The sequence below is a fragment of the Bidens hawaiensis genome, unplaced genomic scaffold (genome assembly GCF_021521415.1).
Source record: "Bidens hawaiensis isolate Kalapana, Puna unplaced genomic scaffold, B.hawaiensis_p1.1 tig00001576_1, whole genome shotgun sequence".
NCBI classification, from domain to species: domain Eukaryota; kingdom Viridiplantae; phylum Streptophyta; class Magnoliopsida; order Asterales; family Asteraceae; genus Bidens; species Bidens hawaiensis.
In genome coordinates, this window is record NW_027491089.1 from 1172294 (window position 1) to 1184685 (window position 12392).

Sequence of the window (12392 nt, forward strand, 5' to 3'; positions counted from 1 at the left end):
GCAAATAGCCGAGAAATCGGTTAAGTGTGAATACGGGTCTTCCGAAGCCATCCCGTTAAAGTGAGGAACGATGTTGATGTAGGATGGCCGGGACTTAAAAGTTTGTTGTCCCTGCACTCGTTCCTGTGGGACCAACGGGGATGCTCCATCTGAGATAGCCGGTCTGAACCGACTGTTAACACCATGAGCCGGGGCTATGTAATTTCTCCTTTGCCCCCCGGGATTTCCCATACTGCTTCGGTTAACTGGAATACCACGAACTCTTTCGGGCCGTTCCGCCCGGTTCACCCTGCCTCGATCCCTTCCGTTTCTGTTAACTGGTTCAACCCGTCTTCGATTAACAGGCTCCTCCACTTCTTCTTCATACTGATTATCACCCTTAATTTTTTGTTCACCAACCTCGTTCTCGGGTTCAACCTCCTGATTTCTCCTAACCCATCGATCAACCTCATCATCAGCTGCCCGAAAACCCTCGTTTCTATTATTCTCTTCACCCTCATCCTCATCTTCAGTCGGAACACTCGATCGAACATCATCAATATTTATCCTAACTCGACGGTTGGGGTTATTATTTGGAGCAGATGGTCCGGCTTCGTCAAAGTTGAGGTTTAAGTTTCGGTTGAGGTTTTGGTTTCGGTTTTGATTTCGGGTTCTGGAGGCACGAGCTGAGTTGTTTTGGTTATTCTGGTTATTGAAGTTTGGTGGGTCGGGTATGTTTTCTGGGTGAAACATGTTGGTTTATGGAAGTGGATCTTGGTTTTGGTTATTGTTCTGGTTGTGGTTTTCGTTTTGGTTCTGGTTCTAGTTCTGATTCTGGTTCTGGTCTTCCATTTGTGAGTTTCTGTTTTGTACTCGATTCTGCCGAGCTACTCTCTCAATTTCGGGCTCGTAAACTAACGGAGACTGTCGGCCCGAATGGACGGTGCGCATAAACCTGTAATCTGCACAACTAACACAACCCGCGTAAAATGAAAAAATATAAATAAAATAAAGTAAAATAAAATTTAATCTAAAAACTGAAGATTAAATTAAACACGAAAACCAAATAACACGTAAGACACTAAGCGCACTAACTCCCCGGCAACGGCGCCATTTTTGATGACCATCATTTGAGTCATGCAAAAACCTAAATAACCTATGTAGATAGGGTAAATAAGGTATCGTATCACAAGGAGTATGTGGTCAATGCGATTCGTGTAACAGATTTAATATTGTGAAGTGAATGGTTTTAGTGGTGATCACACAAGCAATAGTTTAAATTAAGAGAACTAAGCAACGAACGAACAAGCGAGTTGTAAACAGTTAACAAAGCAAATCACACCCGGGAATTCAAGTAAGCAACCAAACAGTATCTCATGCAACCTAACATATTTATAATTAACGATTAACTGAAAACTGATCAACCAGACAAAACATTAGACGTCAACAATTAGTTTACACACGACACTGGTTATCAAACGGTCCTTGCCAGTGTAACTCAGTTAAGGGTAATTGTACGTTTTATCGTATTCAATCTAACCAAACAGTTATATGACTAATTATCTAGCAACTGGTAACATATCGTTCAGACCAACGTAAACCTAAACCAACCGAACACACAGAAATACTAAACATAAATAATCATATATCAATCATTAATAATAACACAATAGTATTCTTAGTTACATGAGAAAAACTGTAAAGGGTTACAAACTATACATCCCAGGTGTGATTCTAGGAGATTAGCCGAGCCGAGACATCATCAAATCTTCGATACGGATGATATGGATCATGTGGAAGGTCTTGGCACAAGCTATAATGGTGGAAATCGCCTCTTGGAGCTGCTGGAATCGCCTATGGTTCGTCAAAACGGAGTTAGGGTTTCCAATGATGAAAAGGATGATAATAACCAAATTTCCCGTCTGCACACCCGTCGAGGTACGCGACGGGGTCTTCTATGGCCATCGCGTACCGCGATTGACCAATAGTCAACGTCTTCATTTAAGTCCCATCGCGTACCCTCAACACACCCATCGTGTAACGCGATGGGTTCTGCTACAGCCAACTTCAATAAATGTTATCGTTTCGCGTGCTGGACGTCCCGGGTCTTCATTCCGTGTCACAACGGGTCCAAATTGAGTACTTTAATCCATATGACCTGAAATCCAATAATCCACGTATGAAGTATCGATAGTTCTAGAATAAACAGTTAAAACTAAATAATAAACAAACTAAAACATATACAAACTAACCGACCATCAGCGCCTACAAACCCTAAGTGTCAAATCAGCCAAACATTCATGTCTAAAGGGTGTTTTGATTTATGCATACATATGGCTCATCACAACAATCAATTAACCCATCAAATGTTAATGGATTTCTCTGTGGATTAGCTCGTTTGATTCGTTTTCATCATATACGTATAGATCTAGGATTTCCTAGATGTATCCGAACCTAAATAAACGATTCCCGATTATAAACGTACCTTAAACGAGTATAACTACGAACACGAGCTGGTCCTTGATGTACGTTCGGTTCGTCACAGCATTCTAGCACCAACAAGCTTGGGTTTTCGCCTTCGGATCTTGAGTCGGGATATAGGATAGTGTCACACCCCTACCTACGGCGAAAATGCCGGGGTGTAAATGATTGCTCACAGCTTTTCAAAGGTTACTATCATGCAATATTGGAAATTTCAATATCTATAAAATTTATTTAAATAAAACAATTACAGTTAATTACATCAAGTATAAAACAATTACAGCAACGATCAATTAAACTTTTATCCTCAAAGGCATCTCTACATGATCTTCATCTTGCTAAACAACCAAGCTGATAACATGCAAATGCATTTAAAATATATTTTTTTTTGTCAACAACACATGTTGAGTGAGTAAAACACAAGATTAAGACACCACATAAATAATGTATAATAAATAAAGAAAGATTGTTCTTGTGAGATAAGCACTTAAGCCATAGCACATACACAAACAATCAATCATAAAGAAAGGGCTAAACCGTTGCCATGCGAATGGGCATTGGTTACCATAAATGAGGTGTCGGTGAAACCATTGTCAATGCGTCGGACGTCGGCCAATACGATGGTCATATGATCATACTAGACTGAGAATATGTTGGACCTCTCCGAATGCGGTTCAAATAAAGCAAGTAAGCAAATAGCAAGTTAGGCATAAACTGATATACACACAAGGATTAAACAGTTGCGGTTTTGAATACTAGATAATACGTAAATATGATACGATACGCATATGTCCCCAATAGATTTAAAATAACTAAAAGGGGGAGTGATTACTCACCTTGATCAGATGAACGGAATAAGTAATGTTGAGAAAAGTAAACCGTCAAGGATTCCTAGTTAAATAATATCAATATTATGAATTAATTAATAATGAGATAACACGTATAGCGAATTTAGGATTTTGATGCGACTTGAGTTATGTTTGTGATTTAGTACACTATTGATTGAACGATTGATCTTTAGGGATTACTTGTTATTACGAAAACAATATTATTAGACATTATTTAAATTAAAAGAATTATTTGCTTACCATATAATCTAAGTTATGAATATTTAATTTAAATAAATAAGAGTTACGACATACTATAATAATAAACGTTTAAATATTTAATTATAATGAGATCTATATTTTAAAATCTTTAACGAAACCCAATTGTAAAAATATAGTTAATCCGATTAACACATTTAATGCGTTTTAATATATTTTCGCTTATAACAATATTACATATAATATGTGTGTCTATATATATATATATATATATATATATAAATAGTTTGTAATAAAAACGACAAATGACGAGAAAAGTCAATAATTGTGTTCGGGTTTTTATAAAGTAAAATTTGTTTTATTATAAATATATAATTATAATACATGCATACGTACGTGTATATATATATATATATATAGGGATGGTTCAGGAGAGAATTTAAGATATTGCAAGAAGTGTGAGAAATGAATCTTGGCTATTAATTATGTTTGATCTATGGTTCATAATGATAATGGCAACCATGTAATAATAATCAAATTATTTATGAGGCTTTTAATATAAAAAGGATAGTTTGGTCAAATCCTTTATAACTAACAAGCACATTATGAGTTCTTTAAAAGTTTGACGCAAATAATTTAATGCTTAGAGTTTCCAAATTTCCATGATTGGAATTATAATCCCAAAATTGAAGTAGAATTTATCCTTATTTTTCGTTAAAAAAAATTTCCTTGTGTTATTTCAATTTTTTTGTTTTCTTTGATTGGAATTTTGTAACAAAAAAATTGGCTTTGGTGAGAGTTTAGAGTTGTTTTCTTTTTGTGTAGGTATAGTTTTGATCATTTACTTCGGTGAATTTCAAGCAAAGAGTGGTTGTTCACAAATGTGAGAAGATCCATCAATTGTGTAGGATGTTTTCAACTTATGTAGGATATATTCAAATACTAACAAGAATGATTTCATAACTGTGTAGGACGTTCTCAATTTATGTAGAGTATGTTCAAATAACAATTGGAATGACTATTTAATTTTTTAGGATGTTTTCAACTTGTGTTGGGCATCGCTAATAAGAATGTATGTATTATTTTGTTTAGTATATACCACCATTGTCGTATTATGAATTGTGTTTAGTATACTGCCAAAATATGTTTTTTTACAGTTCGAAATATGAATTGCTTTGTAATGGATTTACCCAAACTCCCATAAGGGGTAATTTCCTCAATTTATGTAATAACCGACACCGACTTTTAGTAATCTATACGCAATCTTGATTCTTGGCCTTTAGTAATTTCCCCAATACATCTACACAAATTTGGTTCAATATTATTACATGCATTTGGAGATGTAGTTTTCTGACACTTATAATTCAGTTATAATCACACATGTAATCTATATAGGTTGGTTAACAATTGGTGTAGGTATATGTTAATTTGGTTCTCCAAATATATATACATTATGTAGATTGTTCAAATTTTGTGTAGGTATAAATTGTGTAGGCTGTTAAAAATTTGTATAAGCATATGTAGGTTGTGTTGGAAATTTTTATTTAAAGGTTGTGTATGAGTATGTTAATGGTTCACAAAATACGTATAAACTGTGTAGGCTATTAAATTTTTTTGTAGTCATAGGAGTTTGTATATTTAATGGTTGTGTATGAATATGTTGGTTTTATATGAGTATATAATGGTTTGGGTAGGGATGCATTCGTTGTGTAGGGACATGTTAATCTGAGTATGTGTTGATATGTTACGATCTTTTAGCTACATAAAGTCATTACGATCTGAAACTATTACATTTGTGTCTGCTGTTATGGATTAGGTATTTGTGTATATTTTTTAATTAATTGAAATGAGTTATTTTATGTATGTTTATGTATTGTCTTGTGAGTTTACGTTTAAATTATAATCCATCATTTATTACGTGTAGGTTGACAAGTGAATTATTATACTTTTTACAATTATGCACCTTATTATATCGTGTACACTAAGTAATACACATTTATATTTATTACTTGATAGTATTATTATAAAATTAATAAAAAAATAATATATATGTTGAAGCCAAATCTTTGTTTCAATGTATAGGTGAATGTAGGATATGTTATTGATCCTATATTTTTGTAGATTTAAATAATAATAAATGAAAATTCAAACAATAAAAAAAAGACTAATCTATTGATATTTATTATGAACGTATTATAACAAAAAAAATTGTTTTTTATATTAATTAACAAAGATATAAAATAATAAAGAGTAAAATTGAAACTTCCAAAAACACTAATACTAGTTACCAAAATATAAAAATTACAATTCACATTTAATTAAATCAAAAACAAAAGAAAAAAATTTGATTGGTTGTAATGATTTCTTTCATTTCTCACAATAACTTGACTTCTTTCTTGAACTTAAACATATATATATATATATATATATATATATAGATTTAAGTTCAAGAAAGAAATCAAATTATTACAAGAAATGATAGAAGTTGCATCAGCCAATAAGAAATTTCCTATTGTTTTTTCTTTTTTTTTTAAATAGAGGGGTAGGAAGGTAAAATCTCATATCTTTTTTATATGGAAACTTTTATTTTTGTTGCTCTGAATAATTTATTTAGTTAATTAATTTGTTTATATTCTCATATTATTTGAAATTTATATATCAGATTATATTATCCCTACATTTATCTTAATTCATATTATCTTAACATCGATTATTTTGCAATCGAATACACATTAGAATATTTCAATCTTCACTTATTCTCAATTTGATTTCTTACAGAATCCTGCAAATTATACCTACATTTGACAACCAAATATCATAAACTGGTCAAAATCAATAAACAATCCTACATATTTTGACGATACCAATATATATATTTCCAACACAAAATACAATTCAATAAACAATTATGCAATACATCATGAAATTTATCCACATCCAGAAAAAAAATGATAATACAATAAGTGGGTTTACGAGCGTGTCCCTATATTTAGAATGACGTCTTCCTCATCTTTTGGTCTTTGTGAGGTTTGCTAGCTTTTTATCTTTTGTCATAACAACATTATGAACCACTAAAATTGGTTGTTCTTGAACAAAATCAGCATAAAAAGCAAGCAGCTTAAACATCCTTATGGCACGTTGAAGCAACATCTGCAATTTTCAAAAACATTATCAGCTAATGTGAAGTGTAGGATATACTTAGACCTACACAGCCTACACACATACATAACATAATCTTACACAATCTACACATAACATTATTTTGGACACAATTTAACACCTTCAGAGCCCACACAGTTTGCAGATAAAAACAATTTAATACCCACACAGCCTACATAATTTGCAGTTATAAAAAATTTAACACCTGCAAAGCCTACACAATTTGCAATTAAAAACAATTTAACACCTACACAGCCTACATAATTTGCAGATAAACCTTACACAACCTACACACATAAACACACATATTGTTACACTAACCAGCCTACAAATAACATAGTTTGTATCCATCCATCTACTATACTTAACCAATGCAAAAAAACCGAAAGGGCCTAACTGAAAAACACATAACTAAAATGGCCCGACCCAACCTAGTAATCCTTCATTTTGACATGGTATTCCTACACAAGTACACAACCTACACAATACACATACAAATTAACCAAACATCGGTGTAGGCTTATACCAAAATAATAATAATAATAATAATAAAACTCAACAAACCCCTAAATGTTTCATAATCGAAATCTAAGCAACCAAATCGACATGGAAATAAACCTGCACTTGTTTTGACCTACACATAAGTTAACACACATGAACAACAACTCTAGTAAGTGACGAAAAATTTAGAATCTGAGAACAAACAAAACGAGTCGGATCCAAACCCACTAATTGAAAGAACTATGCCTACCTACATCGGAGAACAGAATGACACAAACAATATATACAGACTGAATCTTACCGCCGCGGCTGTAAAATCCTTGACCGATTGACGTGAATAATAACATTAGCGGTGATTAAGCTTCCCGAACCCTAGCATTCCGATTAACCAAGATACCCCCTTTTATAATTGTCCACGATGAAGGATCTTCAATACAAGAATGATTTCAGAAATCATTGATATATTTAGATGATTATGATTGATAAAAACTGATACGGAATCTTGTTGGAAGGTTTTTGTTTTCTGGAGATGGGATATATTTAGATGATTATAATGTGGCGCCAAATATTTAGCCTACACAAATTTACTAAGATGCCCTTCTAGTGTAATTTTGTATCAAATCTTTGACATTTTATTTACAAATATGCACTAAAAATATTAACCATTGATCATTCTTAATCTAGGGCTCTTGTTAACTTCTTTCATTTCTTGCAATAAAACCATTTCTCTCTTGAACCATCCCCTATATATATATATATATATATATATATATATATATATATATATATATATATATACTAGACGGGTGCTCGCGCGATGCAGCGGGTGTTTGACCCTATTAATCACGTAACAAATATGAGTGTTTATGATTCGGTTAAAACCTTGAAATCCTTTAAACCGGTCATTGGTTTGGCTTATTTTTTCTTTTTCTTTTTACATTCGGTTAGTTGGCCGGTTTCAAATATTTCAAAACGTAGTGAACGATTGATTCGCAGTTTATACTGGCAACCGACCATATGGCACCAGACCAGATTGTAAATGTTAAATGCATTTTAATCGTTTTTATTATTAATTATTAGATATGTTTAGTTATATATATTAGATATAGTTAAACTGTGAAACCAAACTGGAACCAAGCCGTTGCTAACGATTCGGTTTCAACCTTCAATGGTTGAGTTTGGTTTTGGACGACAAAAAATCAGTATTAACGGTTGGGCTCACAAGTTTAACTTAAAACCATCAAAACCGACACTAAACACCCATACGTAGCATATTAATTTATTTAAAATGAAAAAAAATTATAACAATATCATATTCAAATTATTGAGAATAAAATGCTCGTTTTTATGATGTAATTTTTTTATAAAAATATTAACGTATGAAAAAGTTATAGTCGTTTAAAAATCATGGGTGAGAAGTTAGTTTAAAGTTTAAATTAAATACATAATATGGTTAAAGATGATGGACCAAACTTGTAAGTTGAATGAATTGTGTTTAAAAGACAAGTTTACCCTACTAACACATGTACCTTATGCATTAGCAATTGTAAATCCCTTAAAATCAAGTGTCTTAATTTGCTATTGTTTGGTGTATTATATATAGTATAGATAGGGGATGGTTAATGCGAGAAGTAAAGTTACAGCAAAAAGTGCGAGAAGTTAATCTGGACCACTCATTTAATTTTTAATCTTGAATCATTAAAATATATAAAAAGGTTATTAAGGTAATATAAATGTATTCTCTCTCCAATTAATATATATAATAAAACCAATATAAGTTACATTTCTAACTAATATAATTAATATACTCACAATAAATCCATAAAACAATAAATTAATCTTTATAATTTTTTTACCATATCTCTTGAATTCACCCTACACAACTATAATATTTTCCTACACCTCTACAATTTTTTTCCTACATGTCTTTAATTTTTTTCATACACGTCTAAATATGTTTCCTACACATTTTCAATTTCTTTGTACGCATGTTTTTCGTCCTACACATCTTCAAATGTTCCTTACGCATATTTAATTTCTTCCTACATATCTTTAATTTTCTCATACATATCTTACTTTTTATCCTACACATCTTTAATTTTCTTATATACAACATATTTTTTTTCCCCACATCTACAATTTCGCCGAACACGTTTTTCTTTCGTCATACACATCTTCAATTTTTCCTACGCGTATTTAATTTATTCCCACGCATATTCAAACTTTTCCTACGCATTTTTAATTTTCTCATACGCGTCTTCATTTTTTTCCCTGCACATTTCTAATTTTCCCATACGCATCTTAATTCTTTTTCCTACACATCTTTATTTTTCTCATACACATCTCAATTCTTTTCCTGCACATTTTCAGTTTATTCGTACACATTTTTTTCTGTCTTACACATCTCCATATTATTTTTTTTTTTTTTTCAAAATAGCAATCAATGATGAAGATACTAATTTGCTTAAATGTTATAAATTAAAAACTTTTTATTAATGAAAGAAGAGAAAAATCAAATCTTACACTAGCATATAATAAAATAAATAAATTATAACTTACAAATTATAAATTCTTGAGCTTTATTTAGGGATAGATGAGATTAATTAAATGATGATTTATTTTATTCTTCCTAAACTACCCTATTATTATTAATTTCAAAATCTTTCAAGTTTTATTAATTATAATAAATGCAATAAATTTTCAACCATTGATTAATAATCTAATGGTTGAGATCACTTCTCACACTTCTTTATATAAAATCACTTCTGAAATGAATCTAATCCTATCTATATATATATATATATATATATATATATATATATATATATATGAAAGCTTGAGACGATAGTAATTTACAAGAATCGTACTCGCGAAGATGCCGGTTTAATAAAATAATATTTATTTAATGACCAATATTAGCTTATCAATTACTTAAAATTAATTATTATAATAATATTAAAAAAAACAAAAACATAAAGCTAAAATACCGGGTGGCCGAGTTCGAACCCGTGACCACCGGGTCTTTACACCCTCACAAAGCCATCTGAACCAAGTCATCAATTGATTAAAGAATGAAATCTAAATGTTATAAACAGAAGCCGACTAAAACCCTTAAACCAAGAAGAACCCTAGATCTGCAATCGAATAATCTGATCCATGATTGTTGATTTAAGGTTAGGGCTTTTCATTACTGATTAAAAATGATCACAACACATAGTTTTATTACCTCAATCCAAGGTTAATTGATGGATAACAAGGACGATGAAGAGCCGCACAGAACATGAACTTGTTATGATAGTAGCAACATGTTAAACTTTAATTAATTCATGGGTTATGTTCGCGAGACTGGTAGGAAGGAATCCACCAGTTTAATTTGATTTTTTTGGTCTGTTGATAATATAACTAACATTCGATCTAGGGCGGTTTGGTATAAAGGTTAATACGTATCAATTATGATCGGGTTTTCCTAATAAAAGATGTCGGCATGGTCGTTTGGGCAAGTAACAACAAACACACAAATCAATTCCAAATTTACTAAACTTATTGCCCAAGAATTGGACTCGGGTTTGATCATTTAAAAGGGATTCGAGTTCGGTAACCGGGTTATTGTTTTAGGAGAGAGGATAAAATATAAAAATTTACTTTTTTTGCTATTTTGTCACTGATTTATCAAGATGGAATCACAAATGAGTAAAAGTATTGTTTGGGGTTAAAGTTGCCATAAAGTGAAAGTTGTAAATTTGTTTTAAATAAATAATTAAAACTAATATTATAACAATTAACTTAACTTCATAATTGGGGTATTTTATTTGTTAAAATAACCCGAACATAAAAGCGGGTCGGATAACATAACTTGGTAAAACCGAGTTGTTACAGTCTCCCCTACTTAAAGGAATTTCGTCCCGAAATTAAAGTATAGTATAACAACCCCATCAAATTTTGAGGAAAAGAAAATTTTAAAATATAGCTTTTAAATTTTATCAAAACACAGACATTCGAGTACTTAAAACAACGCTCTAAATGTAAATCCGATAAGACCACCTATATATAGGATGTACCAGCGGCATATCCACCATGTCCTTATCATCTCTACATTTGTACCGTTATCCAAACTGCTTTCGGTTCTATATCATGACACACAATTGCACGCATTATGATTTCCATGCAAGGACTTCGATAATTATGTAGGCCTCCATAATTACTTAGGTCGTCGGATGGTCCACATAACTCGTCCCATCGTGTGGTTTACAAAATATTTTAAAGGCATGATTTTGTGAGAAAAGTTATTAATTTATTATAAATATGAGGAAAGTGTTAACATCTTATAAGACCATTGGAAGTTGATTTATTATAAGTGTAAAATCAGAAGATTTTATAAAATATTTCTAATAACGCAATTTAGGTGAACTTTCAAGTTTGATTGATAAAATTAGTGAAAATTTTAAGGTAACTTAAAAGTTAAGAGAAACAGAAACATTGAAGTTGTCATATATGATCCGTCGACAACATCGATTGTGAAGAAAGAGAGTGGGGATACGAGCCAACAAACAAATTTACGTGAACTTACCAAAAATTCTATGATTGCAAGGATAACATCAACAAAAGTTTATGAATGAATTAATTGATAATTGTAGACGAATAATAACCTGTGAAATTTTTAAATATTGCAACATTCGAGGTAGAATTCATAAGACCTTGAGTACAAATTTGAACAATATTAAACGAAGACTTTGAGGGATTTAGTTTAGTTAAATGTGAAACTCATGAAATTTAAAGAGAACTTTATACAACATTGAAATATCGCAATTGTGTATTTAAGATGAGGTAAATTATAATATTAAAGTACTAGTAGTAGTAATTGAGAATGCAAAAATATTAATGCAAATATTTATGTATACAAACAAACTGTAAATAGATGAAATTGGGAAGCGGATATTCACGAATTACCGAGATAGTCCTATTCCAGTTAAATCTTTAAAATTAGATATAGTATAAAGTGTGTCATTGGAATATCCCCAAATTACAAGGGATTTTCCTATCTCCATAACATCGTTAAAATTAAAATAAAAGAAGTTGCAATATTAATAGTTTATCATGAAAGATTAAATAAATAATGAATATTAAAGTAATAATGAAAAATATAGACGAGTTGAGCAATAATATATTTAAATAGAAGAAAACGCGGAGTCAGAAATGCATGAACCACCATGACTATTCCAGCAACAA